Raw genomic sequence first — 16,470 nt, 5'->3', positions numbered from 1 at the left:
TAGTCTTATGGTAACTGGTATGTGTAGAACAGTATCTTAGCTTTTACTTGGACTCTAATCTTTGCTACTTTCCTGAACTCAGTTAATTCCTAGCTCTTTTACTGTGCTTCTCACTGTCCTATCTGACTTCCATGTGCCAGTCATCCTCCTTTTCCAGTAGAGTTGTCTCCATGAGAGCCTCAGCCGGATGAAATCTCACTAGTCTGTTTCATTCTCATTCTTCTTGGCCAATCAAGTGCCTAGTGCTAAAAATTTCTTCTTGCTCATATCCTGAGTCTATTTTCATTTGCTTTACCATGTAATTTATGTGATCAGTCTGACAGTGAAAGGACTTTACTGTAACTCTTCCCCAGTATTCAATGTTTTCCCTAAAACTTCATCTCCACAGGCTGCCAGATTATGTGAAAGCATGGTGAGGGTTTTGGGGAAGGGTTTGGTTGGTTGGTTGGTTGGTGGATTTTTGGGGTAGGAGGGTGGTGTTTTGTTGGAGTGGGAGAGGTTCTGGGTGATGGTTGGGTTTTTTATAGTGTTTTGGTTTGTTTGGTTTTTTTTTTTATGGGGGATTTTCTTGTCCTTCTAGTACTTTCATAGGAAAATTCAGGACTGCAGACATCAGTGACCGATCATACTCTGTAACAAAGTATGGCTCTGGATACAAGGAAGGACTCTTCTATCATTCTAAAACATTATTACTATTTTGCCAAAATCTTACACAATTCCTAGAGAACAACTATACAATCATTACACAGTGCTGACAGTTCTATGACATGTATAGGTACACTCAAATTTAGGACTAGAAAAATAAAGTTTGTGATTTGAGTTGGTCTGATCAAACCATTTCAAATGATGTAATGAAAAAGTGCAGAAAAAAAGTTTGTGCACAAAAAAAAGTTAAAACAAAGCTAGAACAAAGCAGGTGAAGTATAAAAGTCTCAAATGTTACATTTGGGATGGAAAGGACAGGGATCTTTAGAGTGAACAAAACTAGTATTACTCATTCACTGTTTATGAGACCTTCTTTGTTGCTATGTTGAATAACAAAAAGATTCTTGTTATTTCCAGCTACTGATACAATATCACACAGAGTTCAGTTTTCAAACCAACTCTTCGTAATTCAGGAGATTCCCAAGAAAGTGATTTTCAAATTATCATTCTGGCAGAAAAGAAAAAGGTAATATAACGAAAACAGAATTCTTTGGAAAGGAACCTACAGAGGTATCTAGACTGTTTCCACCGAAAGCACTTAGTTAACCACAACGTTCTCTGGAGTACCCTCTGTGCAATTCTCTGAATGTCTGAAACAAACATACCTCCCAGGAACAGGCAGAAACCTGTAGGACTATGTTCAGCTAAATATAAAATAGAACAGGTTACCAAGTGCTCCATACAGTCAGGGCTGGCTTACTGAGTTTCAGTCTCAATGAAAGGAGCATTCTAAGATCTACACATCTTTCAAATTAGCAACTTAATTATGCATTCTATAATTAAATGTTGATGAATAGCCAAATGCAGCCAATCAAATGACTGCATATAGATCCGTATCTATTTTTAAATTCACCTGCTTTTTAACCTGCTTTCTAAGGGCATGTTATTCTGCATTAACTGTGGAGTCTTTGCAGCCTTTTCATCATCTTTTCTTTTGTAAGGCTGTAATTAATGCACTAAAGTACAAATAAAATAGAGAAAAAAATTTTACAGTTACTGTTCTGATACTCAGATATCACTTACATTTCTCCAATGGATTCTAGTGATTAATGAATCCTAATTTCACAGATTTTTCCACAGCTTTGATTTCACCTACTTTCAAAACCTTTTTTGCACCTGAAAATATTTATCTACATTTCACCTCACATTCTTCTTTATATACTACTTTATATAGTGTATATTTATATAGTACTTTATATAGTAATATAAATCTGAGTTCCAAAAAGTAGGCACTGATATCTTTAAAACAGCACACTTGCTATACTACAATATATTCTAATTCTGGTTACAACAAATATTAAAGTTTCCCAATGCTTTCTAAAATTTTTTGCATAATAAAATTTTCATATTTATGTTAGATTAGTTTTCCATAAAAACAGTTCATTGTCCTTAGCTTTCAGAGGAGGCACAACAAAAAATCAAATTTATGTACTAGTAAGATGCTTGGTTGTTTTTTTTTTTGTGGGGATTTGGTGTTTGCATTTTATTTTTAACCCATATAGTAGCCTTTAAATATTAGGAAAAACTAGGTGCTTTCAAGTGACTTATATTTCCTCAGCGCATAATCGTGCAAATAACTGCTTAAATAGCATCTCCCTTCCACAGACTTTTTATATTCAGAATTACAGCAGATCTACCCTGCAAAGATGTTTGTTGAATACAGTGCTTTCTGCCAACAAAAGGACCCCTGAGTATCTGATGAAAAAGGGCATTTTTCCAATGTAAATTGGTTTAAAAAAAAAAAAAGCAGAAAGCAATACTATGGTACAGGACTAGAATGAGCAATATTTAATACTGTTGTAGTTAAAAAGTGGTTTTCTATAACTATCTGCTACCTTTTTGCAAACTATCTGTTGTCTGCCAGTGTACAGATACAAATGAAAGACCCTTGTCTTCAAAACCTAAACTAGCAGAATTTGTTGTAATATTAAGGACCTTGAACAAGGAGTAGGGAGTAATTCAGACTTTAATCTACTAAATATTTTAAAGGTTTGTCATCTGCACTTTAATGTCTATCTTTTCACCAGGTGCATAATAGCTTTAACACTGCAGAAGAAGGATCTATACATATCTCTTATGCCATAAAACACTAATCAATGTAAACTTCAAAGCTTTTACTGGAGAGTGTAAACTTCTAAGGAAGATTAGATAACTACTGAGCAGGTGCAATCTAGGAACAAAAATAGATGGAAACATTATAAAGGAAGCCAGAGAAAGCTGTAGATAAAAAAATTTCCCTCTTTATTAAAGAGGAATGACCACAGCAAAAAAGAAATTAAGATGTAATTACCACATCTGATTAGGATACGCAGTTATTTTACAGATATTTCGTCAAAATTTGAGTCAATCATTCAAAGGCAAGTATATTATTTTGGGTTTCACCTTTGCACAAGCAGATTTTGATAGTCTCTTCTCTTGCAGTTGTTCAACATATTCTATAAAAAAATTGAAGTTTAACAATATTCACATTAAAGGGCAAAATGCACAGTCCTAGGTTGTGCAATATTTGACAATTTTCTTTAAAATATTACAATATTCTATAAAGCATTCAACACAAATTCCAATGCTGTAATGTTCACTGAAGCCAAAAATTTCATAACCTCCTCAAACACATTCAAGTAATGGTCACATACTGAAGCACTCACAGACACCCTGATGAATTAAGGAACTTAATGGGATCAAGTTCACACTTAAGTATTTTAAGTAAATACTGTCCACTTCTTACTTTCCACTGTGAACTGGAACTAACCACGAAGAGACAAGCATAAGCTAAACATACATGGAAACTTTGCTATTTTTGTCTCACAGCAATGCATTTCTTACACATTCAAACTGAAGAATAGAAAAAACTTTGTATTTCATTTTATAGTTTTCAGACAAAATGTTGGATTGTTCTCATGTGTGTTGAAAATGGCGAAGTGGTGTTAAAGTGACAGCTAGTATGCAGAAACAAAAGCGTGAGCCCACTGCCAGCAATCTCATCAAGACCTGTAGAACTAATCAACATTGGAAGGGGGTTGTTTACAAAAAGCTAATAAAAAGTACTTTTTTATTTTTTTTAAGTATGCATCTTAATATTTTTGTTTTCCTGAAATACCCCATCCCTTTCCATTGCACCTAAGTACCTACTCTTCTCTTTTGCATGTTTGGTTTTGGGGTTTTTGGCTGCTTTTTCCTTCTCTTCCAGAACCTCAGTAAGTTTGGTTCAATCAGTCAGGCCAATTAGACTGGCTACTTTGTCACTTACCAAATTCTGTATCATGAAAACATTGGGTATTTATAACAGAGTGTCCCTCTTTCTTTCAGAATAAATGGCCTGTTTCTTCCCTGAGCAATGGAGTTGTTCTATCCTCATTGTTCCCATTTAAATTCACAGGTTAATCAGCTAAATAAAAGGTGCAAGAAGTAGCTTTGATCAGAAAAAAGCTTTCAATATTTTTTGTTTTAGAAAGAACACAGACTTTAGATAAAAACTGTGAGGAAGCCAGTTTCTATGTAAGCTATTAAACTGGTTAGTTAATTCTGGGCAAAATATGTTTATCTGCAAGCACATCAGAAGCCTATTCTACACTGAAATGCCAATAAAACTTTTAGAACAGTGTCCTGCCTTTCAGAAATGAGTATTAGGCTGCTATTTACTGCACAGATTTTAGCTAATTTTGGTTTGTGCAAAGAAAAACACCAAAATCCATAACACAGCCATCGCATTCAGGTAGATATTTCTTTAGGTACTCTTTGCAATATCCTATACCTAACAAACTGCCTAATGCAGCATTCTCAAACTGCTTTTACAGTATAAGGCTCTGAATAAAGCTGCCTTTGAGACAGCCAGCAACAGGGATCCTACAACAGAAAAGAACGGCATGTAAAATCCTGGGCATGCTCTCAGTCACTGGAGAATTTACAGTGGTTAGTAGGCAGTAATACCTTGCTCAAGTAGTTCTTCTCCTGGTACATATAAACTAATTTAATACATTCACATCAACAACTTGTATACCACATCCTTATCAACACTGCCACTCCATCTTTTCTATTGGAATACTGTCACATTTTCACTCTCAGAGAGTTCTTTGCATTACACTGGAGAGAACCCGAAGCATTTCATTATAAAAAGAAAGTGCCCAATCTTTCAGTTAAAAACACTAAAGTACATGTGCAATAATTCAGTGGGAATAATAGATATTTTATGTATTTTTCAGGGATAAAATTATTATCCCCCTTTTTGCTTATTCAATCCATTGACATAATAGTGTTTGTGAACAGATAATAGCATTTCTGGAGTTTCCTATTTATAGCTTCCCTGTCTAATATTTTAAATAAAACAGATCCATATCTAGCTGGAAAACTAACTAAAGATTTTCAAAACAAAATGTTATCATAGTCTGGCACAAAAATCTTAGGATTTTTCTTTTGAGTGGATTTAGTTTTGGTTCTTAAGATGACACGGAGTATACCAAAATAAACAGGATTACATCATTATGTATTCAACATACCTGCTATGCAACAACCATCTATTTTACATCCAACTTTCAAAGCAAACTAAGAATCAATGAAACATTTATATATTTATTCCCTGTAAGATACCATAATTTAAAGTAGTTTTTTCATTTCACTCATTTCATAATTACATATAGACCTATTTAAATAGTTTTTACCTTCAAGTTTAAATACCATAGTAACTTTTGCATATAAACCTAATTAATTTGGAAACAAGTTTCTCAGTAGGAAGCATGCAATTATACAGTTCAAGGTAAAAATACATGCTGGTCCATAAATTTAATACGCAGAATGTTTTTTTTAAAGAGGAATGAAGGGGAGACAAAAGTCTTCCATGTGGTCTTCCAGAAAAAGCCTTTCTTGGGACAACTATAAGTGAGCTCAGGCAGCCATTGCAGAGGCTTGCTTCCAACAAGGGATCGCAGAGGAGCTGCCTAGACCCTCAACAACTGGTAAGCAGTAAGCATGCAAGAAAAGGGCTACAATATAAAAATCTGAGCAAGCACCTGCCCTTCCAGGCTGATGCTGTTCACTAATGGGTACAAGGGCATGGAATGTATCAACAAAAATGGCAAAAGGGTTATTCCAGTACAAGAAATCTCTCTAGCTCAAATGAGAGCAAGGATAGGTCACATGAGTACTGTTTAGGTCTCCATCTCAAATGCATTAATTTTCCTGATTTTGGACAGTGAAACCTGCAGGTTTACAATCGAGTTAGTTTAATTTAGAAATATCATTCATTCCAAATTCATTCCAAATCAAAGTACTCTTGTTCCAGCTTTCTATTTCTAGTTGCTAGAAATAAAAAGTAACAAATATACATGGGTTTTATAAGCAACGTATAGACAGCTGTTCTAACAAAGGACACCTGAACAATGAATCATAGGACTCACTTGTAAACTGGCTGAGGTTATTCCAACATACCTACCTATTCTAAATCCTTGTTCAACAGATAATCAGAGACTAGTTTTGATCAAGAGTCCTACTACAGTAGAAGGGCCTACAGCCATAGAAGAAATGTGTTTTTTAAACAAAACTAAACTAAAACACAGCAACTCACACAATAAGGATCCACAATGGTAATTACAGATTATTTTTGTTGGTAACAGAGCTACTCTTTCCTGAATAAGTTTGCAAGTATTCTGTAGGTTGTCATTCTTGTTTTACCTTACTACTTAGCACATTAGAAACTGAAATTCTCCTTAATGACAATAAGTTATTAGTTGATAGCAAATAAGCTTGCCCTTCCTATGCACTGACCAGGTCACACAAAGAAGGGGAAGGTGAGTAGCCATATTAAAATGCTTTCTCTTCCCCCAAATCCCTCAGGGGAAGGTCTTCACCACTGTGCCAATGAATTTCTTATGGCTGCCTCTATCATAAATACTCTGATTAAAATGTAAATTCAACCAACCTATCAGCTTCCCATTAAGAGGACTCTTTAAAAACACCATTAATCAGCTGAGAGATATGTAGTGAAATACCACTTATCAATTCTAACTGCTTATGACAGTTAACAAAGCTTTATATTTGCCCCAAACATGTGCTGATCTATCAATTATGCCAGGGTTCACTCTCACGCTAATTGTACATTTTCTTCTCTAATGCATTTTTGCTGTTATCTCATAGGCTAATGAAAGCCAGGAAATCAATACATATAAATTATACATGCAAAGAAGGACTGCTGTGAACATAAAGTTTCTAATTAATTGCACTTGATTAATTTATATCCTTTAATTATCTTGCTAAGCCACAAACAACATAAATATCCTTGCAATCTGGTTATTGCTATGTCAGTCATAAAAAAAAAAAGCAGACACAGTAAATCTATGAAATCTAGCAAACTCCATTGCCAAAAATCATGGTATGGCATAACACATAAATATAACTGGACTTACTCAAGACACCTATGAATAATTTTAGTGTGACAAATTACCACTAACTATGTTGTATAGTTATTTGACTAAGGTTATAATGATGTTATAACTTTACATGTAGCATACAGGGTAAGCAAAATGCAGGCTTACCATGCAGGATTATGGACCCTGTTAGCTGTATTTATAAAGCAATACAGATGTAAGTGATATTGATATCTGACTGGTTAGGGTCAAGAATAAAATTATCAATATTCTAAATTAGAGCATTACTAGTTTTCTGCACTTAAGATCACATGGCAATTTGTTTGTAGAGTTATCTCAGAACTAGAAATACACACAATCAGAACATAATAATTATAAGCAGAGTTAAATAAGAGATACCATACTGTCTTTTGTAAGAGGTAATTGACCAAATACAAATTCTTTCATTACATGAGTAGCTGTAACTGTAGATACTTCCCCCTCTCCCTTTCAAATTTTGTCCACTTTGGTAAACCAACCATATGTCACTGTTCTGAAATCTAATCCTATCAATCCACCAGGCTTGCTTTTTGTCCTACACAACAGCATATTACTGAATATCTGTATCTACAACTTTCATAAACGTGTAAAAAGAAACTGTATCTGTCTACAGGGAGACTCAGACAGAGCCCATCTGTCAGTGACTAAAGCTATTCTTTAAAAAAGAAAACATTCATCTGGGATTTGCCCTTTACAGAGTAAACCCACTTAACCTCCCAATAAGATTAACTGTTATTTGTTTCCATTAAACAAAAATGACCATGCTAATATGCATTTAATGGTACTAACAATGATAGAAACATGAATTTCAATTATTTTTAAATTCTTTAAAATCATAAAACTTGTTATGTCATGACAGCTCTTTTATTATTCATAAACAACTTTCATTTTTCATTACAAGCTTTCGTCCCTGAACTCAAGGCTAAAAATGAAAAAAAAAAAGTCAGGGTAAATATTGCAACTAAGACAGCAGGCTCTTGAGTCTACCACATAATTTATATGTAGTCATTGCTATCTATAATAAGTCTGAATAATGCATATAAAAACCCAATACCTTTGGAGCGCTGATGGTTTTCACCTGTGCCCTCAACATCTAGGCATTTACGAAGAAAGGTATTTAACTAGATTGATTATATGAGGCTGTCTGAGTACAGTACAGTGCAATGTAATGGAGACTGCTTCTCTCTGCAGCAACACAAGTCACTGAAGCAGCCTGAAGCTATACTGAAAAATACTTTAACATCTCTTCCTGGGCTGACAAAACACAGTAGTACTGCATGCAAGACTCTTCTACTGTGGAAAAAACAGTAGGAGAAGCCTTCAAATGTAGGCAACCCCTTCTCTCCAAATTATGACTTTATGCTTTTTTTGTCAGAGCAAGATAGTGAGATATGTTTTAGGATACTCTTTATTACTATTGGATGAAGGGCTGAAGTACAAAATCCCTTATAAAATTAATTCCCGAATCCCCGCCTTCCCGTTTTTCTTATAGCTCTGCCTCTAAAGTAACCTAGATGAGAACCACAAAAGGTGTCCTCCTCCCCTCAGGAGAAGCCTTAAAGAGAGCTCCATAAAATCTGTTTCCATTTTAGGCATAATGCAAATCTTACTGGAACCAGTGGGTATATATTTACCAGGTTCAGTTAGCTTTGCATCCAGCTTTCTTAATTAATGGTAGTAGCACTATACAATCAATAAACATTAAGACAAAGCAATTGTACAATCATTTTCTCAATGATAAATTGGCATACGCTAGAAATAAGAATAATTGAATTGATGAGAAGAATCATTATTACAATTCAGTACAGTTTAAAATGTTCCTAAAACAGAGAATCCAGAAAATACTAGCTTCTTCCCCTCAAACACAAAGTATACTAAGAACCAGAAGCAGAGGAAAAAAACCTTAGGTATGCAAATCTCTTCTTATTCTAAGAGTGAATGGTTGATGCATTACTTGAATATTCTGTATCTAAGATCCAACACTGGGAGGGAGAATATCTTATTGTATATACAAAGCATTATACAGAAGCAGATATTTTTAACTCTGTTTTAACAGATATTAAATCTAGATGAAGATGCATCATCAGTTATTTCAAAACTGCTAATCTCCTTTCTGTTGGACAGGTGGTATGACCACAACTTTTTAAATAATGAAATCCGTCCTTTGACATTGTTTGTGCTGGTTTCTAACTGTTTCTTCCCTGCCAAAGGAACAGATTCAGACTAGCATTGCCTACTGTTTGTGTACTGTCCGTAAAGCTATAGCTTTGTGTTTTCACTACTTTACAGAAAGAATGGTGAAGAGTGAAATTGAGGAAGGCCTGAATTTAAAAGGATCGTGTTTAGTTACTGGTAAAGTTCTGACATAAGACTTGCCACATGCCAGAAAGTTACAACACAGGACACTCAATGGTCACTAAGAACTAACTGAAGTCATCAGGAAAAGCTTTTACCCATCCAAGATATATCAGTTCATTGAAGGAAAAACTTCGAAGTGGATAACTTCCACTAGAGTTCACTGGACTTGTCACTTCAGATATAAACCAACAAGACAGAAGCAGAGTACTAAGGTTTGACTGCAATTACCTTATCTTTCCTATTTTTAGTGACAGGACCAGATTATTTTAAATGCATTTTATAGAAAACCTTTCTTTACTGAAATAAAAAGACTGTAATAAAGACAATACAATGTTTTGAAACTGTTTTAAATCCTTCACTCAGCTTTGCTTCTACAGATTTAACATGTAGGGGTTCTAATCTTACTCCTACTAATTAGAGCTTTAGTGTAATTGTGCCAACAGGGTGCTTGGCATAATAATTACTATTGAGAGATTCTGGTGGAGCAGTAACATGGCCACATAATACAGTTATGTCTAATATTATACAGCAGTCACCTCTGTATGTTGACTCTTAAGCTGGATTTTAACCAAGTAAGGGGTTATTTTGCCTTTATTATAAAGCTCAAAAAGAATATACATATGTATGATTTAGGTATTCCTTTTTTCCTCTTTGATTCTTTTGAATATTAATTAGGTAGAAGAAAACTAGAAGGCACATTTTATTCCACATCCTTCATAATTTAGTCTAGTTTGGCATGTGAAAATGAACAAAAATACTTATGTTCGCAGGTCATAGTTCTAATGTAATATTAGACTTTCTTAGGATAACATCCTCAGCTGCAAAGTTTACCATAATATACAATAAACTGAACTAAAAGCAGAGGATAAGTCAGACTTAAAAATCTTCATTTACAAAGTGCCTGTCCTGCACCCCATTACAGTCTTACTGATTTTGAAACAAATCTTTATGTAACAATTTAAATAAATCTATTCAGTGAAATACTTAAAACTTAAACCTAAGGGACAATTCAGGAACACTAACAAAGATACAGAACAACATTTTCTAACAGAAGAGCATTTTTGATCACTTAGTAATATTTACCATCTTACTGTTTAACAAGTTTCAGATAATGAAACTTTGTTAGTGATGTAAATCTATAGTGAAAGAACACTTACCAGGATTGAGATGTTTTGTTTGGTTTTGTGTTTTTTACCTCTACAAATACCAGCTTCAGCCATATAATAATTAAAAAAAAATATCTTAATTATGGATATTTGTTAAGGACTTCAAAATCAATTTAAACATACAAACTCTGCACACTATCATAAAATAAAAAGTAATAGGCCTTTTCCTTTTCAGCCTAACCATAGAATCTTCTTTTTTTTATTAAAAAAAAAGTGAACTCTTTAAAAGAAATGTACAGCATGGACCCTGAACCAGAGCTCCATCTAGAACAGACAGGCTTGTTTTTACTGCCCCTTAGTGCTTCCCTTTTAAAGTGACAGGAAACCAATTTCTGATTATAAATCAATAGGTTAGCATGCTACCATTTTGATGCATATAAAAACCAGTAAACAGTATTGCTTTTCTGCATCTCCATATTTTCAAGGAACAGCTCTTACAGAATAAGTCACATGTGGCCTATTTATCATTTGTGGTTCACCGTCAGAATAAAAACTGCAGCAAATCCATCATATACATAAAGTGCATAAATTTAAGTCTCGAAACCAAGAACCACAGAAATGTGCTGTATTGGTTAATATAATGGAAACAAAAAGTATGTATGCTCCTGTCACACAAAAAAACCTTTTGATGAAGTCTCTTTTTTCTTCAAGCTTTTAAGATAATCTTAGAGAAATCATCAAACTATAAAAAGAAATCAATAAAACAGAAAAAGGTTCCCATCACCCCTAAAAAAAATCCATAACTTTTGCATTTTAATAGAGACACTACAAGACTATACCAGTCATTTTCTTTCTGATGTGTTCCTTTGATTTCACTCTTATCTCACAGGACTCTTGACTTTCCTGAGAAAGGGATTATTGAATCGTATGTCTCCCTCAGATGCTCTTGATCATTCAAGTAGTCTGTACTTAAGAACGTTACAGGGTCTGCTCAGCTGCTGGCTCCTTGGGAACTCATCAGGGACTGTCATCTTAATATTAATTGGGTTTTGTGCAGGAATCTGAGTCCCACAATAAGAGCATTTCAAGAGAGAAGATTATGCCCAAAGCCAGATATAAAGACAAACATATTTACCACAACAATTATGATAATTGCAGAAACACTCTGAGAAATAAGTAAATCTGATTAAGGGCACTTCTGCGTGATCAAATATTAATCTGATGTCTTCACTCTAACTTGGTTTGAACATAAGAGGCTTCTTATGGTTTTATGTATTAACAGATTTGTAGAAGCTGAACTCATAGTACCTAATAATATGGTACATCCAAGTCAATACAGTAAAAGGATCTTTACCGAATGTAATCCACTTAAATTAAAAATAGACACAGATTGAATCATAAAGCTTAAATTAAAATTGACATACAGTCAATCAATAAAACATTTGTATGAAAGTCCTGTATAAACTACCATAACATTTTTCAGTCTTACAGCATTAAAAACTTGTATTTCTTTTCATTGAATAAAAACTGCATCATTTTAGAACAAATCATCATAAATACCACTCGAACAAAGACTTTAAAGTTTCCAGGCTCATGTAATATCCAGCAAATTAAATACACTTATTTTTACAGATGTGAGATTTATTTCTCTTTAAATATATGTATTAGCTGTAGAGATTTCAAGTATCCAGTTAAACCATTTCATCTTTAAAATCACTATAAGAACAGTGGACCAACACTGTATATATGAGTGATGAGTAATAAGACAGTGGCAGCAAAATAAAAAAAACATTTGTAACACTGATTTCTCTACATATGTGTGCACGCACATACTTGTATATAAATATATACATAGAGACCCCTCTATCAAGAATGCATCTTAGTATCATACAATCACGTACATACAATATAATGCATAAAAAATAATGTTTAATAGCCTGTACATATTATATTTAATACTGTCATGACAAGTATTTTCAGTTTGTTATGCACAGACCAGTTTTGAATAAATCTTAAGTTTATATATATATAGTATGCATACATTTTAATAGAAATTTGCAGAGGTAGCAGCAATGCCTAAGAGCACCTACACTATATTTGCATAATCATTTAAGGTAGCTCAGATGAAAGCTTCCCTGTATAGCTAGGTTTTCAAAATTGAGCATAAAACATCTGAAAACTATTAATATATGCACAGAAGCCTACAAAAAAAGGATAATATTTCAAAAAATTGTAGTACAAAAATGAATTATTTCACCCTAAGAAACACACACACACAGATGCCTATCTATCCATCTTTATTTGTAAGTATTAACCACATATAGACCTTATGTGAAAGGTAAATCTTGCCAGCATGGCTTACCTCTCATAGTAATTAGGCTTGTGGTTCTGCTTTATTAACTCATACAACAGTGTCCTGCCCTCTGTCACCAGGGGTACAAATAGATGATAATCACTGCGATTTGGAAACCATACAAATTAAATGATGAAGTGAGATGAAATGTAGTATTGCAATGAGTTCAAGAACAAACAAGTTAGTAATTTCAATACTGATTTTCAGGATATTAAATTGGAAATAGATGAAGAAATTAGACAACATTTTATCACCAAAAACCCCCAATTTACAGGTTAATTATGCATATTCCTGAAATATTAATGTTTTAAAGAAGATACTGAAGAGTTTGCCTTATGCAAGGTACTTTGCTTTCCCCTAAAAGAAACATTAAAAATATATCTCTTATTTTTAAAGGCAATGAAATCTTTACAAGATATAACACTCCCTATGGACAATTTTAATTTTGTGTGGACAGCAAGTGTATTTTTCCAGTCCAGTGTAAGCAGGCCTATACTAATGTGTTAGAAATACATTTTTATCTGCATTACTACAGTGTTGCAGATGTGATACTGATTCTTAGCCTCTAACCACAGTTTTTCATCCATTAATTTCACAGCACTAATATTGCAAACCTACTGTTAATTTTTTAAAATCAAGTGCTTAATTATACAGAAACATAACTCAGCTGACAATAACTTAACTGCAAATACTTGTCAGCACTTTCTTCTTTTAGAAGTTTTTAAACTGTTAAAACTTGTGATGAATATCACAATTTTACAGTAATTTCAAGGAGAGGCTTCAAATTCTGAAATGTCTGTTTAAATGATAGATTTCTCTCTAAAAAAAATATCAGCTTTGTAAGAGACAATTAAAGAACTGACATGAAGTTACTAAGTCTGAACATTGTCACTGTGCTTAACTGTCTTCAAATCTATACTTGTCTTTGGTTACTTATCAATAATACATTTTTATCACATTAAATTTTTTCAATATGTTTAGTTTTAAAGTCTGATGTGTTTCAATGTAAATCTAAGACTCATTTTTAGAAGGTAGGAATATATTTCAGTATATCTATTGACAGCCAAATCTGTTTCAGTATAAGCTAACATTAAAAAAACTTACTAGTGAAAAATTTTCTGTGAAACAGATTTTTTAAAAAAATAAGTAAACAGGTGAATGCAGCTACTTAAATGTATTATCCAGTTACCTAAAAAAAACCCCTCGTTCTTGGGAAAACAATCAGTGTTATTCAAATCAAAGTCACGTTTTCCTAGTGGTTATCTAAACCAATGTATTCACCTACAAAGAGCACACCCTAATATTGATAGTTTTGAATTCTGCTAGATTTAAGTTTCAGTAATCAGGATGCTCTGCAGAAACATAATCCTGCTTGGACCTATATCATGCACTTTGAAAACAAATAATCTGTATGCTTTTTCAGACTAAGCAAGTACAGCACATTTTAAAAAAATATTTATAAGCAAAAAATATAAAATACTATTTGTACCTTGTTTATGCATATTGATCTAAAATATTATTTCATTCTTTAAAGTGGTAAGATAAAAAGCAATATAATTTCTGAACTAAAATAGAAGTCTGCATGCAAAAACTATTTTAAATTATATTAAAAATTTTAACAGCATATGTCTGCACTTTACTGATCTCACAATCTACAAAGGATGAATTTTACTACAGTGCCACAAAATATATATGGCCACATAATACAATTACATTTCATATTTAAAAGGCTCAAACACTATAATTTTAAAAAGTGTCCTAAAAATTATAGTTTCCATCTTTGAACAGGAAAGACTTAATAGACAAAAGAAGTACAGATACTTTGCTAATAATCATCCAACTAGCTACTTTCTGTTCTGCGGAACTGTTTTCTATGGTTACCATGTTTACAACCATTCAATTCTAGATGCAGATTATGGCAATTAGATATTTATCCTCCTTAATGTACACTGTTTTTATTTTTGTTGAACTTGAATCCATTATCAGAAACAAAGCTGCATACATATAACCCTAACCAATTGCTGGAGATGCACACAGACTACTGCTTGTTTACTTTGGGTAGACTAATCTTATGGCATGCATTAAATATGTTGTACTTGTCACTGACTAATACAACAAATTGAAACCTTGGAACAATCTTATTTACAATTCAAGTGCTCCATGTTTGATTCTTGCATCAGAATTTTCAGTTAACCCTTTTGTTAAATAACTGAACCTCAGAGCAATGTACTGCTACACTGCAATTTAAAACTAAATACAAGATCACTGTATACTTTAGGCCTTCAGTTAGTATGCAGTATATAATTGAATATTTCAACTGTTTTGTAGTATTCACACAGCTAGGGTTATTGTTGAAAGGAAAAAAAAAAAGCAAAAAGCACACTAAACCAAACTTTCCTTCATGTGTATTCCATAAATAAAAGGCTTAGCTGCTGTTTTTACTTACAGTTCCCAGGGTTTTTCTCTCTTCTAAACCATTTTACCTCTTAATATGAAAGTTTTATTAGTATTCTGTCAGAAAATTCAAACCTTTACTAAGTGACATGAACAGTTACAGTTGGTTTAAGTGTGGCTGGGTACTCCCGATTTCATCAGGAAAAAAACCAAAACAATACATGGCATATGTTAACATCTAAAGCCTGAAAACATACCCAGTAAAATAGTTCCCCAGACTTAAAGGAAATCACTACTTAATTCCACAAACATTTGTTTCAGCTCAGAAATTGCACTAGAAACTTTCTGGTTTAAAAAAATACGCTAGTTATGTGGAGTCATAAGATGCTGCATAGCACCATCTGCTGGTCTGAACAATGGTCTTTGGAGACAACACATCCAATTATTCTTCGTGTTATTTGAAATCTAAAAAGACTACATTCCACTCACCTTAGTTCCATGGTATTTGTAGAATTCTGCACAGATTCACTGCACAAACTGAAAGAGAATGAGAGAGAAATACACACACACACACAGAATCAGATGTGTACGTAAAGACATCTGAAAATCATACAGAGATGAAATCTGAGCAGGACAGCCGTATTCGAAAGAAAACAGAGAGCTGAATTTCCTTTGTCCCAGTCCAGGGAAGTGCTCGTTTTAAACTGTTTCATGGACATTATTTTCTTGCTTCTATCTAGATACCTCTTCTTTTGGAAGGCAATTCAGGAGGTTGTTAGATATAGAAAGAAATTTTTTTCTTAAGCAAAAACAACACAACAGTTTGTATCCTAGATTAATCCTTACTTAAGAAATGCTAAATTCAGAAACAGGGTTTTTTTTGGGGGGGTTATAATGAATAAAGACATTAAAAATTGTATAAACATAACTGATGAAGAACATATTTTGATTTTGTCCAGGCTTCACATATGGAACCAGATTAAAAAGAAGTGATATTTGGAACGCTATCGTTACAAGATTATGAAAGCTACAACAGCCTTAGGAATATTTTCTGACTGGCAAGCAAGTCGGGAAGCTGTTTAAATTTACATTTTAATTCTTTTATTGCTATTTAAAAGGAAAATATAACCAGCCTTACTTTAACTGGAATTGTTTGCCA

The sequence above is a fragment of the Phalacrocorax carbo genome, chromosome 8 (genome assembly GCF_963921805.1).
Source record: "Phalacrocorax carbo chromosome 8, bPhaCar2.1, whole genome shotgun sequence".
NCBI lineage: Eukaryota > Metazoa > Chordata > Aves > Suliformes > Phalacrocoracidae > Phalacrocorax > Phalacrocorax carbo.
The sequence above is the reverse complement of the archived record's forward strand: the minus strand, read 5'-3'. Positions refer to the sequence as shown.